The sequence below is a fragment of the Oncorhynchus mykiss genome, unplaced genomic scaffold (genome assembly GCF_013265735.2).
Source record: "Oncorhynchus mykiss isolate Arlee unplaced genomic scaffold, USDA_OmykA_1.1 un_scaffold_624, whole genome shotgun sequence".
NCBI classification, from domain to species: domain Eukaryota; kingdom Metazoa; phylum Chordata; class Actinopteri; order Salmoniformes; family Salmonidae; genus Oncorhynchus; species Oncorhynchus mykiss.
This window is the reverse complement of record NW_023494071.1, coordinates 43536-66088: the sequence shown is the minus strand read 5'-3', so window position 1 is coordinate 66088 and position 22553 is coordinate 43536. Positions and strand designations below refer to the sequence as shown.

The window sequence follows — 22553 nt, the reverse complement described above, 5'->3', positions numbered from 1 at the left end:
TGTAGATTTTAACAATTAAAAAGTAGACATCAAAATCAATTGGATCTCATTTCATTTGATCCGATTGACGCACCGGTATGTGAATAAAAAACAAAAAAACATTGGAATCTCTCAGTTTTAAATTAGAAATGTCACACATTTTGCACTGGATGCTTCTCAGTCCTACCATAACTGCTGATGTTACACCTCTGCATTTTTGGTGAAATGTGGCAGAGCGAGAGCAATGTTTGTCAAAACATGACACATCCCTAAAATCTGTATTCTCATACAAATGTCTATAGCTTCAGAACGGTTTGACCTACAAAATAGTTTGCCCATTCTTTGGAAAGGGGAGACTCTCACAAACACAATGCTGTTCTCAGTTTTGCTCTACGACCCCCACAAGTGTCAAGGGACTCGTCTGAAGGTAACCTATGTCCCGGTAAAAGGACAGGTTTTTAACCAAGGAAGAAATTAATACATGTTGTGCGATGCTGAACCCACTAGTGCAGAGCAAAATGGATTAGCAGTCCATTGCCTTAATCACTTGTCCACCTGGTCCTGCGCTCCAGTGGTAGCAGTCGCCCCTCCAACCAGTTGCCCAAGATCCGCCTGTATTGTTAAAGGCTCTTCAAAAGGGCTTGTCCGGGATTTGAACCCGGGACGTTTCGCACCCAAAGCGAGAATCATACCCCTAGACCAACGAGCCATTTATTTCAAGACATTGTTTTGCAGTCGCCAGCAATGACGGTGAGAATATGCATTGACAGGTCGATGTTGCCAGGCCACAGTGGATCACGTGAGTGTTGGTGGTATACTTGTGAGCATAGCTATCTTCCAAGCAGTTGACCAGGTTTCAGTTCAAATACTCTGTAATTCATCTGCTGAGTCTTTCAGATTCAATCTTCATTAGCTGTAACAGCAAGAAACAAATGAAGAAAGAGCTAAATGTAGATTTTAACAATTAAAAAGTAGACATCAAAATCAATTGGATCTCATTTCATTTGATCCGATTGACGCACCGGTATGTGAATAAAAAAAACTAAAAAACATTGGAATCTCTCAGTTTTAAATTAGAAATGTCACACATTTTGCACTGGATGCTTCTCAGTCCTACCATAACTGCTGATGTTACACCTCTGCATTTTTGGTGAAATGTGGCAGAGCGAGAGCAATGTTTGTCAAAACATGACACATCCCTAAAATCTGTCTTCTCATACAAATGTCTATAGCTTCAGAACGGTTTGACCTACAAAATAGTTTGCCCATTCTTTGGAAAGGGGAGACTCTCACAAACACAATGCTGTTCTCAGTTTTGCTCTACGACCCCCACAAGTGTCAAGGGACTCGTCTGAAGGTAACCTATGTCCCGGTAAAAGGACAGGTTTTTTAACCAAGGAAGAAATTAATACATGTTGTGCGATGCTGAACCCACTAGTGCAGAGCACAATGGATTAGCAGTCCATTGCCTTAATCACTTGTCCACCTGGTCCTGCGCTCCAGTGGTAGCAGTCGCCCCTCCAACCAGTTGCCCAAGATCCGCCTGTCTCACATTGTTAAAGGCTCTTCAAAAGGGATCGTCCGGGATTTGAACCCAGGACCTCTCGCACCCAAAGCGAGAATCATACCCCTAGACCAACGAGCCATTTATTTCAAGACATTGTTTTGCAGTCGCCAGCAATGACGGTGAGAATATGCATTGACAGGTCGATGTTGCCAGGCCACTGTGGATCACGTGAGTGTTGGTGGTATACTTGTGAGCATAGCTATCTTCCAAGCAGTTGACCAGGTTTCAGTTCAAATACTCTGTAATTCATCTCCTGAGTCTTTCAGATTCAATCTTCATTAGCTGTAACAGCAAGAAACAAATGAAGAAAGAGCTAAATATAGATTATAACAATTAAAAAGTAGACATCAAAATCAATTGGATCTCATTTCATTTGATCCGATTGACGCACCGGTATGTGAATAAAAAAACAAAAAAACATTGGAATCTCTCAGTTTTAAATTAGAAATGTCACACATTTTGCACTGGATGCTTCTCAGTCCTACCATAACTGCTGATGTTACACCTCTGCATTTTTGGTGAAATGTGGCAGAGCGAGAGCAATGTTTGTCAAAACATGACACATCCCTAAAATCTGTCTTCTCATACAAATGTCTATAGCTTCAGAACGGTTTGACCTACAAAATAGTTTGCCCATTCTTTGGAAAGGGGAGACTCTCACAAACACAATGCTGTTCTCAGTTTTGCTCTACGACCCCCACAAGTGTCAAGGGACTCGTCTGAAGGTAACCTATGTCCCGGTAAAAGGACAGGTTTTTTAACCAAGGAAGAAATTAATACATGTTGTGCGATGCTGAACCCACTAGTGCAGAGCAAAATGGATTAGCAGTCCATTGCCTTAATCACTTGTCCACCTGGTCCTGCGCTCCAGTGGTAGCAGTCGCCCCTCCAACCAGTTGCCCAAGATCCGCCTGTATTGTTAAAGGCTCTTCAAAAGGGCTTGTCCGGGATTTGAACCCGGGACGTTTCGCACCCAAAGCGAGAATCATACCCCTAGACCAACGAGCCATTTATTTCAAGACATTGTTTTGCAGTCGCCAGCAATGACGGTGAGAATATGCATTGACAGGTCGATGTTGCCAGGCCACAGTGGATCACGTGAGTGTTGGTGGTATACTTGTGAGCATAGCTATCTTCCAAGCAGTTGACCAGGTTTCAGTTCAAATACTCTGTAATTCATCTGCTGAGTCTTTCAGATTCAATCTTCATTAGCTGTAACAGCAAGAAACAAATGAAGAAAGAGCTAAATGTAGATTTTAACAATTAAAAAGTAGACATCAAAATCAATTGGATCTCATTTCATTTGATCCGATTGACGCACCGGTATGTGAATAAAAAAACAAAAAAACATTGGAATCTCTCAGTTTTAAATTAGAAATGTCACACATTTTGCACTGGATGCTTCTCAGTCCTACCATAACTGCTGATGTTACACCTCTGCATTTTTGGTGAAATGTGGCAGAGCGAGAGCAATGTTTGTCAAAACATGACACATCCCTAAAATCTGTCTTCTCATACAAATGTCTATAGCTTCAGAACGGTTTGACCTACAAAATAGTTTGCCCATTCTTTGGAAAGGGGAGACTCTCACAAACACAATGCTGTTCTCAGTTTTGCTCTACGACCCCCACAAGTGTCAAGGGACTCGTCTGAAGGTAACCTATGTCCCGGTAAAAGGACAGGTTTTTTAACCAAGGAAGAAATTAATACATGTTGTGCGATGCTGAACCCACTAGTGCAGAGCAAAATGGATTAGCAGTCCATTGCCTTAATCACTTGTCCACCTGGTCCTGCGCTCCAGTGGTAGCAGTCGCCCCTCCAACCAGTTGCCCAAGATCCGCCTGTATTGTTAAAGGCTCTTCAAAAGGGCTTGTCCGGGATTTGAACCCGGGACGTTTCGCACCCAAAGCGAGAATCATACCCCTAGACCAACGAGCCATTTATTTCAAGACATTGTTTTGCAGTCGCCAGCAATGACGGTGAGAATATGCATTGACAGGTCGATGTTGCCAGGCCACAGTGGATCACGTGAGTGTTGGTGGTATACTTGTGAGCATAGCTATCTTCCAAGCAGTTGACCAGGTTTCAGTTCAAATACTCTGTAATTCATCTGCTGAGTCTTTCAGATTCAATCTTCATTAGCTGTAACAGCAAGAAACAAATGAAGAAAGAGCTAAATGTAGATTTTAACAATTAAAAAGTAGACATCAAAATCAATTGGATCTCATTTCATTTGATCCGATTGACGCACCGGTATGTGAATAAAAAAACTAAAAAACATTGGAATCTCTCAGTTTTAAATTAGAAATGTCACACATTTTGCACTGGATGCTTCTCAGTCCTACCATAACTGCTGATGTTACACCTCTGCATTTTTGGTGAAATGTGGCAGAGCGAGAGCAATGTTTGTCAAAACATGACACATCCCTAAAATCTGTCTTCTCATACAAATGTCTATAGCTTCAGAACGGTTTGACCTACAAAATAGTTTGCCCATTCTTTGGAAAGGGGAGACTCTCACAAACACAATGCTGTTCTCAGTTTTGCTCTACGACCCCCACAAGTGTCAAGGGACTCGTCTGAAGGTAACCTATGTCCCGGTAAAAGGACAGGTTTTTTAACCAAGGAAGAAATTAATACATGTTGTGCGATGCTGAACCCACTAGTGCAGAGCACAATGGATTAGCAGTCCATTGCCTTAATCACTTGTCCACCTGGTCCTGCGCTCCAGTGGTAGCAGTCGCCCCTCCAACCAGTTGCCCAAGATCCGCCTGTCTCACATTGTTAAAGGCTCTTCAAAAGGGATCGTCCGGGATTTGAACCCAGGACCTCTCGCACCCAAAGCGAGAATCATACCCCTAGACCAACGAGCCATTTATTTCAAGACATTGTTTTGCAGTCGCCAGCAATGACGGTGAGAAAATGCATTGACAGGTCGATGTTGCCAGGCCACTGTGGATCACGTGAGTGTTGGTGGTATACTTGTGAGCATAGCTATCTTCCAAGCAGTTGACCAGGTTTCAGTTCAAATACTCTGTAATTCATCTCCTGAGTCTTTCAGATTCAATCTTCATTAGCTGTAACAGCAAGAAACAAATGAAGAAAGAGCTAAATATAGATTATAACAATTAAAAAGTAGACATCAAAATCAATTGGATCTCATTTCATTTGATCCGATTGACGCACCGGTATGTGAATAAAAAAACAAAAAAACATTGGAATCTCTCAGTTTTAAATTAGAAATGTCACACATTTTGCACTGGATGCTTCTCAGTCCTACCATAACTGCTGATGTTACACCTCTGCATTTTTGGTGAAATGTGGCAGAGCGAGAGCAATGTTTGTCAAAACATGACACATCCCTAAAATCTGTCTTCTCATACAAATGTCTATAGCTTCAGAACGGTTTGACCTACAAAATAGTTTGCCCATTCTTTGGAAAGGGGAGACTCTCACAAACACAATGCTGTTCTCAGTTTTGCTCTACGACCCCCACAAGTGTCAAGGGACTCGTCTGAAGGTAACCTATGTCCCGGTAAAAGGACAGGTTTTTTAACCAAGGAAGAAATTAATACATGTTGTGCGATGCTGAACCCACTAGTGCAGAGCACAATGGATTAGCAGTCCATTGCCTTAATCACTTGTCCACCTGGTCCTGCGCTCCAGTGGTAGCAGTCGCCCCTCCAACCAGTTGCCCAAGATCCGCCTGTATTGTTAAAGGCTCTTCAAAAGGGCTCGTCCGGGATTTGAACCCGGGACCTCTCGCACCCAAAGCGAGAATCATACCCCTAGACCAACGAGCCATTTATTTCAAGACATTGTTTTGCAGTCGCCAGCAATGACGGTGAGAATATGCATTGACAGGTCGATGTTGCCAGGCCACAGTGGATCACGTGAGTGTTGGTGGTATACTTGTGAGCATAGCTATCTTCCAAGCAGTTGACCAGGTTTCAGTTCAAATACTCTGTAATTCATCTGCTGAGTCTTTCAGATTCAATCTTCATTAGCTGTAACAGCAAGAAACAAATGAAGAAAGAGCTAAATGTAGATTTTAACAATTAAAAAGTAGACATCAAAATCAATTGGATCTCATTTCATTTGATCCGATTGACGCACCGGTATGTGAATAAAAAAACAAAAAAACATTGGAATCTCTCAGTTTTAAATTAGAAATGTCACACATTTTGCACTGGATGCTTCTCAGTCCTACCATAACTGCTGATGTTACACCTCTGCATTTTTGGTGAAATGTGGCAGAGCGAGAGCAATGTTTGTCAAAACATGACACATCCCTAAAATCTGTATTCTCATACAAATGTCTATAGCTTCAGAACGGTTTGACCTACAAAATAGTTTGCCCATTCTTTGGAAAGGGGAGACTCTCACAAACACAATGCTGTTCTCAGTTTTGCTCTACGACCCCCACAAGTGTCAAGGGACTCGTCTGAAGGTAACCTATGTCCCGGTAAAAGGACAGGTTTTTTAACCAAGGAAGAAATTAATACATGTTGTGCGATGCTGAACCCACTAGTGCAGAGCAAAATGGATTAGCAGTCCATTGCCTTAATCACTTGTCCACCTGGTCCTGCGCTCCAGTGGTAGCAGTCGCCCCTCCAACCAGTTGCCCAAGATCCGCCTGTATTGTTAAAGGCTCTTCAAAAGTGCTTGTCCGGGATTTGAACCCGGGACGTTTCGCACCCAAAGCGAGAATCATACCCCTAGACCAACGAGCCATTTATTTCAAGACATTGTTTTGCAGTCGCCAGCAATGACGGTGAGAATATGCATTGACAGGTCGATGTTGCCAGGCCACAGTGGATCACGTGAGTGTTGGTGGTATACTTGTGAGCATAGCTATCTTCCAAGCAGTTGACCAGGTTTCAGTTCAAATACTCTGTAATTCATCTGCTGAGTCTTTCAGATTCAATCTTCATTAGCTGTAACAGCAAGAAACAAATGAAGAAAGAGCTAAATGTAGATTTTAACAATTAAAAAGTAGACATCAAAATCAATTGGATCTCATTTCATTTGATCCGATTGACGCACCGGTATGTGAATAAAAAAACTAAAAAACATTGGAATCTCTCAGTTTTAAATTAGAAATGTCACACATTTTGCACTGGATGCTTCTCAGTCCTACCATAACTGCTGATGTTACACCTCTGCATTTTTGGTGAAATGTGGCAGAGCGAGAGCAATGTTTGTCAAAACATGACACATCCCTAAAATCTGTCTTCTCATACAAATGTCTATAGCTTCAGAACGGTTTGACCTACAAAATAGTTTGCCCATTCTTTGGAAAGGGGAGACTCTCACAAACACAATGCTGTTCTCAGTTTTGCTCTACGACCCCCACAAGTGTCAAGGGACTCGTCTGAAGGTAACCTATGTCCCGGTAAAAGGACAGGTTTTTTAACCAAGGAAGAAATTAATACATGTTGTGCGATGCTGAACCCACTAGTGCAGAGCACAATGGATTAGCAGTCCATTGCCTTAATCACTTGTCCACCTGGTCCTGCGCTCCAGTGGTAGCAGTCGCCCCTCCAACCAGTTGCCCAAGATCCGCCTGTCTCACATTGTTAAAGGCTCTTCAAAAGGGATCGTCCGGGATTTGAACCCAGGACCTCTCGCACCCAAAGCGAGAATCATACCCCTAGACCAACGAGCCATTTATTTCAAGACATTGTTTTGCAGTCGCCAGCAATGACGGTGAGAATATGCATTGACAGGTCGATGTTGCCAGGCCACTGTGGATCACGTGAGTGTTGGTGGTATACTTGTGAGCATAGCTATCTTCCAAGCAGTTGACCAGGTTTCAGTTCAAATACTCTGTAATTCATCTCCTGAGTCTTTCAGATTCAATCTTCATTAGCTGTAACAGCAAGAAACAAATGAAGAAAGAGCTAAATATAGATTATAACAATTAAAAAGTAGACATCAAAATCAATTGGATCTCATTTCATTTGATCCGATTGACGCACCGGTATGTGAATAAAAAAACAAAAAAACATTGGAATCTCTCAGTTTTAAATTAGAAATGTCACACATTTTGCACTGGATGCTTCTCAGTCCTACCATAACTGCTGATGTTACACCTCTGCATTTTTGGTGAAATGTGGCAGAGCGAGAGCAATGTTTGTCAAAACATGACACATCCCTAAAATCTGTCTTCTCATACAAATGTCTATAGCTTCAGAACGGTTTGACCTACAAAATAGTTTGCCCATTCTTTGGAAAGGGGAGACTCTCACAAACACAATGCTGTTCTCAGTTTTGCTCTACGACCCCCACAAGTGTCAAGGGACTCGTCTGAAGGTAACCTATGTCCCGGTAAAAGGACAGGTTTTTTAACCAAGGAAGAAATTAATACATGTTGTGCGATGCTGAACCCACTAGTGCAGAGCACAATGGATTAGCAGTCCATTGCCTTAATCACTTGTCCACCTGGTCCTGCGCTCCAGTGGTAGCAGTCGCCCCTCCAACCAGTTGCCCAAGATCCGCCTGTATTGTTAAAGGCTCTTCAAAAGGGCTCGTCCGGGATTTGAACCCGGGACCTCTCGCACCCAAAGCGAGAATCATACCCCTAGACCAACGAGCCATTTATTTCAAGACATTGTTTTGCAGTCGCCAGCAATGACGGTGAGAATATGCATTGACAGGTCGATGTTGCCAGGCCACAGTGGATCACGTGAGTGTTGGTGGTATACTTGTGAGCATAGCTATCTTCCAAGCAGTTGACCAGGTTTCAGTTCAAATACTCTGTAATTCATCTGCTGAGTCTTTCAGATTCAATCTTCATTAGCTGTAACATCAAGAAACAAATGAAGAAAGAGCTAAATGTAGATTTTAACAATTAAAAAGTAGACATCAAAATCAATTGGATCTCATTTCATTTGATCCGATTGACGCACCGGTATGTGAATAAAAAACTAAAAAACATTGGAATCTCTCAGTTTTAAATTAGAAATGTCACACATTTTGCACTGGATGCTTCTCAGTCCTACCATAACTGCTGATGTTACACCTCTGCATTTTTGGTGAAATGTGGCAGAGCGAGAGCAATGTTTGTCAAAACATGACACATCCCTAAAATCTGTCTTCTCATACAAATGTCTATAGCTTCAGAACGGTTTGACCTACAAAATAGTTTGCCCATTCTTTGGAAAGGGGAGACTCTCACAAACACAATGCTGTTCTCAGTTTTGCTCTACGACCCCCACAAGTGTCAAGGGACTCGTCTGAAGGTAACCTATGTCCCGGTAAAAGGACAGGTTTTTTAACCAAGGAAGAAATTAATACATGTTGTGCGATGCTGAACCCACTAGTGCAGAGCACAATGGATTAGCAGTCCATTGCCTTAATCACTTGTCCACCTGGTCCTGCGCTCCAGTGGTAGCAGTCGCCCCTCCAACCAGTTGCCCAAGATCCGCCTGTATTGTTAAAGGCTCTTCAAAAGGGCTCGTCCGGGATTTGAACCCGGGACCTCTCGCACCCAAAGCGAGAATCATACCCCTAGACCAACGAGCCATTTATTTCAAGACATTGTTTTGCAGTCGCCAGCAATGACGGTGAGAATATGCATTGACAGGTCGATGTTGCCAGGCCACAGTGGATCACGTGAGTGTTGGTGGTATACTTGTGAGCATAGCTATCTTCCAAGCAGTTGACCAGGTTTCAGTTCAAATACTCTGTAATTCATCTGCTGAGTCTTTCAGATTCAATCTTCATTAGCTGTAACAGCAAGAAACAAATGAAGAAAGAGCTAAATGTAGATTTTAACAATTAAAAAGTAGACATCAAAATCAATTGGATCTCATTTCATTTGATCCGATTGACGCACCGGTATGTGAATAAAAAACTAAAAAACATTGGAATCTCTCAGTTTTAAATTAGAAATGTCACACATTTTGCACTGGATGCTTCTCAGTCCTACCATAACTGCTGATGTTACACCTCTGCATTTTTGGTGAAATGTGGCAGAGCGAGAGCAATGTTTGTCAAAACATGACACATCCCTAAAATCTGTCTTCTCATACAAATGTCTATAGCTTCAGAACGGTTTGACCTACAAAATAGTTTGCCCATTCTTTGGAAAGGGGAGACTCTCACAAACACAATGCTGTTCTCAGTTTTGCTCTACGACCCCCACAAGTGTCAAGGGACTCGTCTGAAGGTAACCTATGTCCCGGTAAAAGGACAGGTTTTTTAACCAAGGAAGAAATTAATACATGTTGTGCGATGCTGAACCCACTAGTGCAGAGCACAATGGATTAGCAGTCCATTACCTTAATCACTTGTCCACCTGGTCCTGCGCTCCAGTGGTAGCAGTCGCCCCTCCAACCAGTTGCCCAAGATCCGCCTGTATTGTTAAAGGCTCTTCAAAAGGGCTCGTCCGGGATTTGAACCCGGGACCTCTCACACCCAAAGCGAGAATCATACCCCTAGACCAACGAGCCATTTATTTCAAGACATTGTTTTGCAGTCGCCAGCAATGACGGTGAGAATATGCATTGACAGGTCGATGTTGCCAGGCCACAGTGGATCACGTGAGTGTTGGTGGTATACTTGTGAGCATAGCTATCTTCCAAGCAGTTGACCAGGTTTCAGTTCAAATACTCTGTAATTCATCTGCTGAGTCTTTCAGATTCAATCTTCATTAGCTGTAACAGCAAGAAACAAATGAAGAAAGAGCTAAATGTAGATTTTAACAATTAAAAAGTAGACATCAAAATCAATTGGATCTCATTTCATTTGATCCGATTGACGCACCGGTATGTGAATAAAAAAACTAAAAAACATTGGAATCTCTCAGTTTTAAATTAGAAATGTCACACATTTTGCACTGGATGCTTCTCAGTCCTACCATAACTGCTGATGTTACACCTCTGCATTTTTGGTGAAATGTGGCAGAGCGAGAGCAATGTTTGTCAAAACATGACACATCCCTAAAATCTGTATTCTCATACAAATGTCTATAGCTTCAGTACGGTTTGACCTACAAAATAGTTTGCCCATTCTTTGGAAAGGGGAGACTCTCACAAACACAATGCTGTTCTCAGTTTTGCTCTACGACCCCCACAAGTGTCAAGGGACTCGTCTGAAGGTAACCTATGTCCCGGTAAAAGGACAGGTTTTTTAACCAAGGAAGAAATTAATACATGTTGTGCGATGCTGAACCCACTAGTGCAGAGCACAATGGATTAGCAGTCCATTACCTTAATCACTTGTCCACCTGGTCCTGCGCTCCAGTGGTAGCAGTCGCCCCTCCAACCAGTTGCCCAAGATCCGCCTGTATTGTTAAAGGCTCTTCAAAAGGGCTCGTCCGGGATTTGAACCCGGGACCTCTCACACCCAAAGCGAGAATCATACCCCTAGACCAACGAGCCATTTATTTCAAGACATTGTTTTGCAGTCGCCAGCAATGACGGTGAGAATATGCATTGACAGGTCGATGTTGCCAGGCCACAGTGGATCACGTGAGTGTTGGTGGTATACTTGTGAGCATAGCTATCTTCCAAGCAGTTGACCAGGTTTCAGTTCAAATACTCTGTAATTCATCTGCTGAGTCTTTCAGATTCAATCTTCATTAGCTGTAACAGCAAGAAACAAATGAAGAAAGAGCTAAATGTAGATTTTAACAATTAAAAAGTAGACATCAAAATCAATTGGATCTCATTTCATTTGATCCGATTGACGCACCGGTATGTGAATAAAAAAACTAAAAAACATTGGAATCTCTCAGTTTTAAATTAGAAATGTCACACATTTTGCACTGGATGCTTCTCAGTCCTACCATAACTGCTGATGTTACACCTCTGCATTTTTGGTGAAATGTGGCAGAGCGAGAGCAATGTTTGTCAAAACATGACACATCCCTAAAATCTGTATTCTCATACAAATGTCTATAGCTTCAGAACGGTTTGACCTACAAAATAGTTTGCCCATTCTTTGGAAAGGGGAGACTCTCACAAACACAATGCTGTTCTCAGTTTTGCTCTACGACCCCCACAAGTGTCAAGGGACTCGTCTGAAGGTAACCTATGTCCCGGTAAAAGGACAGGTTTTTTAACCAAGGAAGAAATTAATACATGTTGTGCGATGCTGAACCCACTAGTGCAGAGCACAATGGATTAGCAGTCCATTGCCTTAATCACTTGTCCACCTGGTCCTGCGCTCCAGTGGTAGCAGTCGCCCCTCCAACCAGTTGCCCAAGATCCGCCTGTATTGTTAAAGGCTCTTCAAAAGGGCTCGTCCGGGATTTGAACCCGGGACCTCTCGCACCCAAAGCGAGAATCATACCCCTAGACCAACGAGCCATTTATTTCAAGACATTGTTTTGCAGTCTCCAGCAATGACGGTGAGAATATGCATTGACAGGTCGATGTTGCCAGGCCACAGTGGATCACGTGAGTGTTGGTGGTATACTTGTGAGCATAGCTATCTTCCAAGCAGTTGACCAGGTTTCAGTTCAAATACTCTGTAATTCATCTGCTGAGTCTTTCAGATTCAATCTTCATTAGCTGTAACAGCAAGAAACAAATGAAGAAAGAGCTAAATGTAGATTTTAACAATTAAAAAGTAGACATCAAAATCAATTGGATCTCATTTCATTTGATCCGATTGACGCACCGGTATGTGAATAAAAAAACAAAAAAACATTGGAATCTCTCAGTTTTAAATTAGAAATGTCACACATTTTGCACTGGATGCTTCTCAGTCCTACCATAACTGCTGATGTTACACCTCTGCATTTTTGGTGAAATGTGGCAGAGCGAGAGCAATGTTTGTCAAAACATGACACATCCCTAAAATCTGTATTCTCATACAAATGTCTATAGCTTCAGTACGGTTTGACCTACAAAATAGTTTGCCCATTCTTTGGAAAGGGGAGACTCTCACAAACACAATGCTGTTCTCAGTTTTGCTCTACGACCCCCACAAGTGTCAAGGGACTCGTCTGAAGGTAACCTATGTCCCGGTAAAAGGACAGGTTTTTTAACCAAGGAAGAAATTAATACATGTTGTGCGATGCTGAACCCACTAGTGCAGAGCACAATGGATTAGCAGTCCATTGCCTTAATCACTTGTCCACCTGGTCCTGCGCTCCAGTGGTAGCAGTCGCCCCTCCAACCAGTTGCCCAAGATCCGCCTGTATTGTTAAAGGCTCTTCAAAAGGGCTCGTCCGGGATTTGAACCCGGGACCTCTCGCACCCAAAGCGAGAATCATACCCCTAGACCAACGAGCCATTTATTTCAAGACATTGTTTTGCAGTCGCCAGCAATGACGGTGAGAATATGCATTGACAGGTCGATGTTGCCAGGCCACAGTGGATCACGTGAGTGTTGGTGGTATACTTGTGAGCATAGCTATCTTCCAAGCAGTTGACCAGGTTTCAGTTCAAATACTCTGTAATTCATCTGCTGAGTCTTTCAGATTCAATCTTCATTAGCTGTAACAGCAAGAAACAAATGAAGAAAGAGCTAAATGTAGATTTTAACAATTAAAAAGTAGACATCAAAATCAATTGGATCTCATTTCATTTGATCCGATTGACGCACCGGTATGTGAATAAAAAAACAAAAAAACATTGGAATCTCTCAGTTTTAAATTAGAAATGTCACACATTTTGCACTGGATGCTTCTCAGTCCTACCATAACTGCTGATGTTACACCTCTGCATTTTTGGTGAAATGTGGCAGAGCGAGAGCAATGTTTGTCAAAACATGACACATCCCTAAAATCTGTATTCTCATAGAAATGTCTATAGCTTCAGAACGGTTTGACCTACAAAATAGTTTGCCCATTCTTTGGAAAGGGGAGACTCTCACAAACACAATGCTGTTCTCAGTTTTGCTCTACGACCCCCACAAGTGTCAAGGGACTCGTCTGAAGGTAACCTATGTCCCGGTAAAAGGACAGGTTTTTTAACCAAGGAAGAAATTAATACATGTTGTGCGATGCTGAACCCACTAGTGCAGAGCACAATGGATTAGCAGTCCATTACCTTAATCACTTGTCCACCTGGTCCTGCGCTCCAGTGGTAGCAGTCGCCCCTCCAACCAGTTGCCCAAGATCCGCCTGTATTGTTAAAGGATCTTCAAAAGGGCTCGTCCGGGATTTGAACCCGGGACCTCTCGCACCCAAAGCGAGAATCATACCCCTAGACCAACGAGCCATTTATTTCAAGACATTGTTTTGCAGTCGCCAGCAATGACGGTGAGAATATGCATTGACAGGTCGATGTTGCCAGGCCACAGTGGATCACGTGAGTGTTGGTGGTATACTTGTGAGCATAGCTATCTTCCAAGCAGTTGACCAGGTTTCAGTTCAAATACTCTGTAATTCATCTGCTGAGTCTTTCAGATTCAATCTTCATTAGCTGTAACAGCAAGAAACAAATGAAGAAAGAACTAAATGTAGATTTTAACAATTAAAAAGTAGACATCAAAATCAATTGGATCTCATTTCATTTGATCCGATTGACGCACCGGTATGTGAATAAAAAAATAAAAAAACATTGGAATCTCTCAGTTTTAAATTAGAAATGTCACACATTTTGCACTGGATGCTTCTCAGTCCTACCATAACTGCTGATGTTACACCTCTGCATTTTTGGTGAAATGTGGCAGAGCGAGAGCAATGTTTGTCAAAACATGACACATCCCTAAAATCTGTATTCTCACACAAATGTCTATAGCTTCAGAACGGTTTGACCTACAAAATAGTTTGCCCATTCTTTGGAAAGGGGAGACTCTCACAAACACAATGCTGTTCTCAGTTTTGCTCTACGACCCCCACAAGTGTCAAGGGACTTGTCCCGGTAAAAGGACAGGTTTTTTAACCAAGGAAGAAATTAATACATGTTGTGCGATGCTGAACCCACTAGTGCAGAGCACAATGGATTAGCAGTCCATTACCTTAATCACTTGTCCACCTGGTCCTGCGCTCCAGTGGTAGCAGTCGCCCCTCCAACCAGTTGCCCAAGATCCGCCTGTCTCACATTGTTAAAGGCTCTTCAAAAGGGCTCGTCCGGGATTTGAACCCGGGACCTCTCGCACCCAAAGCGAGAATCATACCCCTAGACCAACAAGCCATTTATTTCAAGACATTGTTTTGCAGTCACCAGCAATGACGGTGAGAATATGCATTGACAGGTCGATGTTGCCAGGCCACAGTGGATCACTTGAGTGTTGGTGGTATACTTGTGAGCATAGCTATCTTCCAAGCAGTTGACCAGGTTTCAGTTCAAATACTCTGTAATTCATCTGCTGAGTCTTTCAGATTCAATCTTCATTAGCTGTAACAGCAAGAAACAAATGAAGAAAGAACTAAATGTAGATTTTAACAATTAAAAAGTAGACATCAAAATCAATTGGATCTCATTTCATTTGATCCGATTGACGCACCGGTATGTGAATAAAAAAACTAAAAAACATTGGAATCTCTCAGTTTTAAATTAGAAATGTCACACATTTTGCACTGGATGCTTCTCAGTCCTACCATAACTGCTGATGTTACACCTCTGCATTTTTGGTGAAATGTGGCAGAGCGAGAGCAATGTTTGTCAAAACATGACACATCCCTAAAATCTGTCTTCTCATACGAATGTCTATAGCTTCAGAACGGTTTGACCTACAAAATAGTTTGCCCATTCTTTGGAAAGGGGAGACTCTCACAAACACAATGCTGTTCTCAGTTTTGCTCTACGACCCCCACAAGTGTCAAGGGACTTGTCCCGGTAAAAGGACAGGTTTTTTAACCAAGGAAGAAATTAATACATGTTGTGCGATGCTGAACCCACTAGTGCAGAGCACAATGGATTAGCAGTCCATTACCTTAATCACTTGTCCACCTGGTCCTGCGCTCCAGTGGTAGCAGTCGCCCCTCCAACCAGTTGCCCAAGATCCGCCTGTCTCACATTGTTAAAGGCTCTTCAAAAGGGCTCGTCCGGGATTTGAACCCGGGACCTCTCGCACCCAAAGCGAGAATCATACCCCTAGACCAACGAGCCATTTATTTCAAGACATTGTTTTGCAGTCACCAGCAATGACGGTGAGAATATGCATTGACAGGTCGATGTTGCCAGGCCACAGTGGATCACTTGAGTGTTGGTGGTATACTTGTGAGCATAGCTATCTTCCAAGCAGTTGACCAGGTTTCAGTTCAAATACTCTGTAATTCATCTGCTGAGTCTTTCAGATTCAATCTTCATTAGCTGTAACAGCAAGAAACAAATGAAGAAAGAACTAAATGTAGATTTTAACAATTAAAAAGTAGACATCAAAATCAATTGGATCTCATTTCATTTGATCCGATTGACGCACCGGTATGTGAATAAAAAAACTAAAAAACATTGGAATCTCTCAGTTTTAAATTAGAAATGTCACACATTTTGCACTGGATGCTTCTCAGTCCTACCATAACTGCTGATGTTACACCTCTGCATTTTTGGTGAAATGTGGCAGAGCGAGAGCAATGTTTGTCAAAACATGACACATCCCTAAAATCTGTCTTCTCATACGAATGTCTATAGCTTCAGAACGGTTTGACCTACAAAATAGTTTGCCCATTCTTTGGAAAGGGGAGACTCTCACAAACACAATGCTGTTCTCAGTTTTGCTCTACGACCCCCACAAGTGTCAAGGGACTCGTCTGAAGGTAACCTATGTCCCGGTAAAAGGACAGGTTTTTTAACCAAGGAAGAAATTAATACATGTTGTGCGATGCTGAACCCACTAGTGCAGAGCACAATGGATTAGCAGTCCATTACCTTAATCACTTGTCCACCTGGTCCTGCGCTCCAGTGGTAGCAGTCGCCCCTCCAACCAGTTGCCCAAGATCCGCCTGTATTGTTAAAGGATCTTCAAAAGGGCTCGTCCGGGATTTGAACCCAGGACCTCTCGCACCCAAAGCGAGAATCATACCCCTAGACCAACGAGCCATTTATTTCAAGACATTGTTTTGCAGTCGCCAGCAATGACGGTGAGAATATGCATTGACAGGTCGATGTTGCCAGGCCACAGTGGATCACGTGAGTGTTGGTGGTATACTTGTGAGCATAGCTATCTTCCAAGCAGTTGACCAGGTTTCAGTTCAAATACTCTGTAATTCATCTGCTGAGTCTTTCAGATTCAATCTTCATTAGCTGTAACAGCAAGAAACAAATGAAGAAAGAACTAAATGTAGATTTTAACAATTAAAAAGTAGACATCAAAATCAATTGGATCTCATTTCATTTGATCCGATTGACGCACCGGTATGTGAATAAAAAAATAAAAAAACATTGGAATCTCTCAGTTTTAAATTAGAAATGTCACACATTTTGCACTGGATGCTTCTCAGTCCTACCATAACTGCTGATGTTACACCTCTGCATTTTTGGTGAAATGTGGCAGAGCGAGAGCAATGTTTGTCAAAACATGACACATCCCTAAAATCTGTCTTCTCATACGAATGTCTATAGCTTCAGAACGGTTTGACCTACAAAATAGTTTGCCCATTCTTTGGAAAGGGGAGACTCTCACAAACACAATGCTGTTCTCAGTTTTGCTCTACGACCCCCACAAGTGTCAAGGGACTCGTCTGAAGGTAACCTATGTCCCGGTAAAAGGACAGGTTTTTTAACCAAGGAAGAAATTAATACATGTTGTGCGATGCTGAACCCACTAGTGCAGAGCACAATGGATTAGCAGTCCATTACCTTAATCACTTGTCCACCTGGTCCTGCGCTCCAGTGGTAGCAGTCGCCCCTCCAACCAGTTGCCCAAGATCCGCCTGTATTGTTAAAGGATCTTCAAAAGGGCTCGTCCGGGATTTGAACCCAGGACCTCTCGCACCCAAAGCGAGAATCATACCCCTAGACCAACGAGCCATTTATTTCAAGACATTGTTTTGCAGTCGCCAGCAATGACGGTGAGAATATGCATTGACAGGTCGATGTTGCCAGGCCACAGTGGATCACGTGAGTGTTGGTGGTATACTTGTGAGCATAGCTATCTTCCAAGCAGTTGACCAGGTTTCAGTTCAAATACTCTGTAATTCATCTGCTGAGTCTTTCAGATTCAATCTTCATTAGCTGTAACAGCAAGAAACAAATGAAGAAAGAACTAAATGTAGATTTTAACAATTAAAAAGTAGACATCAAAATCAATTGGATCTCATTTCATTTGATCCGATTGACGCACCGGTATGTGAATAAAAAAATAAAAAAACATTGGAATCTCTCAGTTTTAAATTAGAAATGTCACACATTTTGCACTGGATGCTTCTCAGTCCTACCATAACTGCTGATGTTACACCTCTGCATTTTTGGTGAAATGTGGCAGAGCGAGAGCAATGTTTGTCAAAACATGACACATCCCTAAAATCTGTCTTCTCATACGAATGTCTATAGCTTCAGAACGGTTTGACCTACAAAATAGTTTGCCCATTCTTTGGAAAGGGGAGACTCTCACAAACACAATGCTGTTCTCAGTTTTGCTCTACGACCCCCACAAGTGTCAAGGGACTCGTCTGAAGGTAACCTATGTCCCGGTAAAAGGACAGGTTTTTTAACCAAGGAAGAAATTAATACATGTTGTGCGATGCTGAACCCACTAGTGCAGAGCACATTACCTTAATCACTTGTCCACCTGGTCCTGCGCTCCAGTGGTAGCAGTCGCCCCTCCAACCAGTTGCCCAAGATCCGCCTGTATTGTTAAAGGATCTTCAAAAGGGCTCGTCCGGGATTTGAACCCGGGACCTCTCGCACCCAAAGCGAGAATCATACCCCTAGACCAACGAGCCATTTATTTCAAGACATTGTTTTGCAGTCGCCAGCAATGACGGTGAGAATATGCATTGACAGGTCGATGTTGCCAGGCCACAGTGGATCACGTGAGTGTTGGTGGTATACTTGTGAGCATAGCTATCTTCCAAGCAGTTGACCAGGTTTCAGTTCAAATACTCTGTAATTCATCTGCTGAGTCTTTCAGATTCAATCTTCATTAGCTGTAACAGCAAGAAACAAATGAAGAAAGAACTAAATGTAGATTTTAACAATTAAAAAGTAGACATCAAAATCAATTGGATCTCATTTCATTTGATCCGATTGACGCACCGGTATGTGAATAAAAAAATAAAAAAACATTGGAATCTCTCAGTTTTAAATTAGAAATGTCACACATTTTGCACTGGATGCTTCTCAGTCCTACCATAACTGCTGATGTTACACCTCTGCATTTTTGGTGAAATGTGGCAGAGCGAGAGCAATGTTTGTCAAAACATGACACATCCCTAAAATCTGTCTTCTCATACGAATGTCTATAGCTTCAGAACGGTTTGACCTACAAAATAGTTTGCCCATTCTTTGGAAAGGGGAGACTCTCACAAACACAATGCTGTTCTCAGTTTTGCTCTACGACCCCCACAAGTGTCAAGGGACTCGTCTGAAGGTAACCTATGTCCCGGTAAAAGGACAGGTTTTTTAACCAAGGAAGAAATTAATACATGTTGTGCGATGCTGAACCCACTAGTGCAGAGCACAATGGATTAGCAGTCCATTACCTTAATCACTTGTCCACCTGGTCCTGCGCTCCAGTGGTAGCAGTCGCCCCTCCAACCAGTTGCCCAAGATCCGCCTGTATTGTTAAAGGATCTTCAAAAGGGCTCGTCCGGGATTTGAACCCGGGACCTCTCGCACCCAAAGCGAGAATCATACCCCTAGACCAACGAGCCATTTATTTCAAGACATTGTTTTGCAGTCGCCAGCAATGACGGTGAGAATATGCATTGACAGGTCGATGTTGCCAGGCCACAGTGGATCACGTGAGTGTTGGTGGTATACTTGTGAGCATAGCTATCTTCCAAGCAGTTGACCAGGTTTCAGTTCAAATACTCTGTAATTCATCTGCTGAGTCTTTCAGATTCAATCTTCATTAGCTGTAACAGCAAGAAACAAATGAAGAAAGAACTAAATGTAGATTTTAACAATTAAAAAGTAGACATCAAAATCAATTGGATCTCATTTCATTTGATCCGATTGACGCACCGGTATGTGAATAAAAAAATAAAAAAACATTGGAATCTCTCAGTTTTAAATTAGAAATGTCACACATTTTGCACTGGATGCTTCTCAGTCCTACCATAACTGCTGATGTTACACCTCTGCATTTTTGGTGAAATGTGGCAGAGCGAGAGCAATGTTTGTCAAAACATGACACATCCCTAAAATCTGTATTCTCATACAAATGTCTATAGCTTCAGAACGGTTTGACCTACAAAATAGTTTGCCCATTCTTTGGAAAGGGGAGACTCTCACAAACACAATGCTGTTCTCAGTTTTGCTCTACGACCCCCACAAGTGTCAAGGGACTTGTCCCGGTAAAAGGACAGGTTTTTTAACCAAGGAAGAAATTAATACATGTTGTGCGATGCTGAACCCACTAGTGCAGAGCACAATGGATTAGCAGTCCATTACCTTAATCACTTGTCCACCTGGTCCTGCGCTCCAGTGGTAGCAGTCGCCCCTCCAACCAGTTGCCCAAGATCCGCCTGTCTCACATTGTTAAAGGCTCTTCAAAAGGGCTCGTCCGGGATTTGAACCCGGGACCTCTCGCACCCAAAGCGAGAATCATACCCCTAGACCAACGAGCCATTTATTTCAAGACATTGTTTTGCAGTCACCAGCAATGACGGTGAGAATATGCATTGACAGGTCGATGTTGCCAGGCCACAGTGGATCACTTGAGTGTTGGTGGTATACTTGTGAGCATAGCTATCTTCCAAGCAGTTGACCAGGTTTCAGTTCAAATACTCTGTAATTCATCTGCTGAGTCTTTCAGATTCAATCTTCATTAGCTGTAACAGCAAGAAACAAATGAAGAAAGAACTAAATGTAGATTTTAACAATTAAAAAGTAGACATCAAAATCAATTGGATCTCATTTCATTTGATCCGATTGACGCACCGGTATGTGAATAAAAAAACTAAAAAACATTGGAATCTCTCAGTTTTAAATTAGAAATGTCACACATTTTGCACTGGATGCTTCTCAGTCCTACCATAACTGCTGATGTTACACCTCTGCATTTTTGGTGAAATGTGGCAGAGCGAGAGCAATGTTTGTCAAAACATGACACATCCCTAAAATCTGTCTTCTCATACGAATGTCTATAGCTTCAGAACGGTTTGACCTACAAAATAGTTTGCCCATTCTTTGGAAAGGGGAGACTCTCACAAACACAATGCTGTTCTCAGTTTTGCTCTACGACCCCCACAAGTGTCAAGGGACTCGTCTGAAGGTAACCTATGTCCCGGTAAAAGGACAGGTTTTTTAACCAAGGAAGAAATTAATACATGTTGTGCGATGCTGAACCCACTAGTGCAGAGCACAATGGATTAGCAGTCCATTACCTTAATCACTTGTCCACCTGGTCCTGCGCTCCAGTGGTAGCAGTCGCCCCTCCAACCAGTTGCCCAAGATCCGCCTGTCTCACATTGTTAAAGGCTCTTCAAAAGGGCTCGTCCGGGATTTGAACCCGGGACCTCTCGCACCCAAAGCGAGAATCATACCCCTAGACCAACGAGCCATTTATTTCAAGACATTGTTTTGCAGTCACCAGCAATGACGGTGAGAATATGCATTGACAGGTCGATGTTGCCAGGCCACAGTGGATCACTTGAGTGTTGGTGGTATACTTGTGAGCATAGCTATCTTCCAAGCAGTTGACCAGGTTTCAGTTCAAATACTCTGTAATTCATCTGCTGAGTCTTTCAGATTCAATCTTCATTAGCTGTAACAGCAAGAAACAAATGAAGAAAGAACTAAATGTAGATTTTAACAATTAAAAAGTAGACATCAAAATCAATTGGATCTCATTTCATTTGATCCGATTGACGCACCGGTATGTGAATAAAAAAACTAAAAAACATTGGAATCTCTCAGTTTTAAATTAGAAATGTCACACATTTTGCACTGGATGCTTCTCAGTCCTACCATAACTGCTGATGTTACACCTCTGCATTTTTGGTGAAATGTGGCAGAGCGAGAGCAATGTTTGTCAAAACATGACACATCCCTAAAATCTGTCTTCTCATACGAATGTCTATAGCTTCAGAACGGTTTGACCTACAAAATAGTTTGCCCATTCTTTGGAAAGGGGAGACTCTCACAAACACAATGCTGTTCTCAGTTTTGCTCTACGACCCCCACAAGTGTCAAGGGACTCGTCTGAAGGTAACCTATGTCCCGGTAAAAGGACAGGTTTTTTAACCAAGGAAGAAATTAATACATGTTGTGCGATGCTGAACCCACTAGTGCAGAGCACAATGGATTAGCAGTCCATTACCTTAATCACTTGTCCACCTGGTCCTGCGCTCCAGTGGTAGCAGTCGCCCCTCCAACCAGTTGCCCAAGATCCGCCTGTATTGTTAAAGGATCTTCAAAAGGGCTCGTCCGGGATTTGAACCCGGGACCTCTCGCACCCAAAGCGAGAATCATACCCCTAGACCAACGAGCCATTTATTTCAAGACATTGTTTTGCAGTCGCCAGCAATGACGGTGAGAATATGCATTAACAGGTCGATGTTGCCAGGCCACAGTGGATCACGTGAGTGTTGGTGGTATACTTGTGAGCATAGCTATCTTCCAAGCAGTTGACCAGGTTTCAGTTCAAATACTCTGTAATTCATCTGCTGAGTCTTTCAGATTCAATCTTCATTAGCTGTAACAGCAAGAAACAAATGAAGAAAGAGCTAAATGTAGATTTTAACAATTAAAAAGTAGACATCAAAATCAATTGGATCTCATTTCATTTGATCCGATTGACGCACCGGTATGTGAATAAAAAAACAAAAAAACATTGGAATCTCTCAGTTTTAAATTAGAAATGTCACACATTTTGCACTGGATGCTTCTCATTCCTACCATAACTGCTGATGTTACACCTCTGCATTTTTGGTGAAATGTGGCAGAGCGAGAGCAATGTTTGTCAAAACATGACACATCCCTAAAATCTGTATTCTCAT

At 42.4% G+C, this 22553-nt stretch overlaps 20 non-coding genes across 20 annotated transcripts; all 20 read right to left on the bottom strand.

The window, feature by feature from the left end:
• Positions 1-1552: 1552 nt before the first annotated feature.
• Positions 1553-1624, bottom strand: trnap-ugg. Its single transcript has one exon. It is a non-coding gene; the product is annotated as a tRNA-Pro (tRNA).
• A 2723-nt stretch (positions 1625-4347) lies between these two features.
• trnap-ugg lies at positions 4348-4419 on the bottom strand. Its single transcript has one exon. It is a non-coding gene; the product is annotated as a tRNA-Pro (tRNA).
• An 858-nt stretch (positions 4420-5277) lies between these two features.
• Positions 5278-5349, bottom strand: trnap-ugg. Its single transcript has one exon. It is a non-coding gene; the product is annotated as a tRNA-Pro (tRNA).
• A 1793-nt stretch (positions 5350-7142) lies between these two features.
• On the bottom strand, positions 7143-7214 carry trnap-ugg. The gene has a single exon. It is a non-coding gene; the product is annotated as a tRNA-Pro (tRNA).
• Positions 7215-8072: 858 nt separating this feature from the next.
• trnap-ugg lies at positions 8073-8144 on the bottom strand. The gene has a single exon. It is a non-coding gene; the product is annotated as a tRNA-Pro (tRNA).
• An 857-nt stretch (positions 8145-9001) lies between these two features.
• On the bottom strand, positions 9002-9073 carry trnap-ugg. The gene has a single exon. It is a non-coding gene; the product is annotated as a tRNA-Pro (tRNA).
• Positions 9074-9930: 857 nt separating this feature from the next.
• On the bottom strand, positions 9931-10002 carry trnap-ugg. Its single transcript has one exon. It is a non-coding gene; the product is annotated as a tRNA-Pro (tRNA).
• An 858-nt stretch (positions 10003-10860) lies between these two features.
• On the bottom strand, positions 10861-10932 carry trnap-ugg. The gene has a single exon. It is a non-coding gene; the product is annotated as a tRNA-Pro (tRNA).
• An 858-nt stretch (positions 10933-11790) lies between these two features.
• On the bottom strand, positions 11791-11862 carry trnap-ugg. The gene has a single exon. It is a non-coding gene; the product is annotated as a tRNA-Pro (tRNA).
• Positions 11863-12720: 858 nt separating this feature from the next.
• On the bottom strand, positions 12721-12792 carry trnap-ugg. The gene has a single exon. It is a non-coding gene; the product is annotated as a tRNA-Pro (tRNA).
• Positions 12793-13650: 858 nt separating this feature from the next.
• Positions 13651-13722, bottom strand: trnap-ugg. The gene has a single exon. It is a non-coding gene; the product is annotated as a tRNA-Pro (tRNA).
• Positions 13723-14568: 846 nt separating this feature from the next.
• trnap-ugg lies at positions 14569-14640 on the bottom strand. The gene has a single exon. It is a non-coding gene; the product is annotated as a tRNA-Pro (tRNA).
• Positions 14641-15486: 846 nt separating this feature from the next.
• On the bottom strand, positions 15487-15558 carry trnap-ugg. The gene has a single exon. It is a non-coding gene; the product is annotated as a tRNA-Pro (tRNA).
• Positions 15559-16416: 858 nt separating this feature from the next.
• trnap-ugg lies at positions 16417-16488 on the bottom strand. The gene has a single exon. It is a non-coding gene; the product is annotated as a tRNA-Pro (tRNA).
• Positions 16489-17346: 858 nt separating this feature from the next.
• Positions 17347-17418, bottom strand: trnap-ugg. Its single transcript has one exon. It is a non-coding gene; the product is annotated as a tRNA-Pro (tRNA).
• An 842-nt stretch (positions 17419-18260) lies between these two features.
• Positions 18261-18332, bottom strand: trnap-ugg. Its single transcript has one exon. It is a non-coding gene; the product is annotated as a tRNA-Pro (tRNA).
• An 858-nt stretch (positions 18333-19190) lies between these two features.
• Positions 19191-19262, bottom strand: trnap-ugg. Its single transcript has one exon. It is a non-coding gene; the product is annotated as a tRNA-Pro (tRNA).
• Positions 19263-20108: 846 nt separating this feature from the next.
• Positions 20109-20180, bottom strand: trnap-ugg. Its single transcript has one exon. It is a non-coding gene; the product is annotated as a tRNA-Pro (tRNA).
• Positions 20181-21043: 863 nt separating this feature from the next.
• Positions 21044-21115, bottom strand: trnap-ugg. The gene has a single exon. It is a non-coding gene; the product is annotated as a tRNA-Pro (tRNA).
• An 858-nt stretch (positions 21116-21973) lies between these two features.
• trnap-ugg lies at positions 21974-22045 on the bottom strand. Its single transcript has one exon. It is a non-coding gene; the product is annotated as a tRNA-Pro (tRNA).
• Positions 22046-22553: the final 508 nt, after the last annotated feature.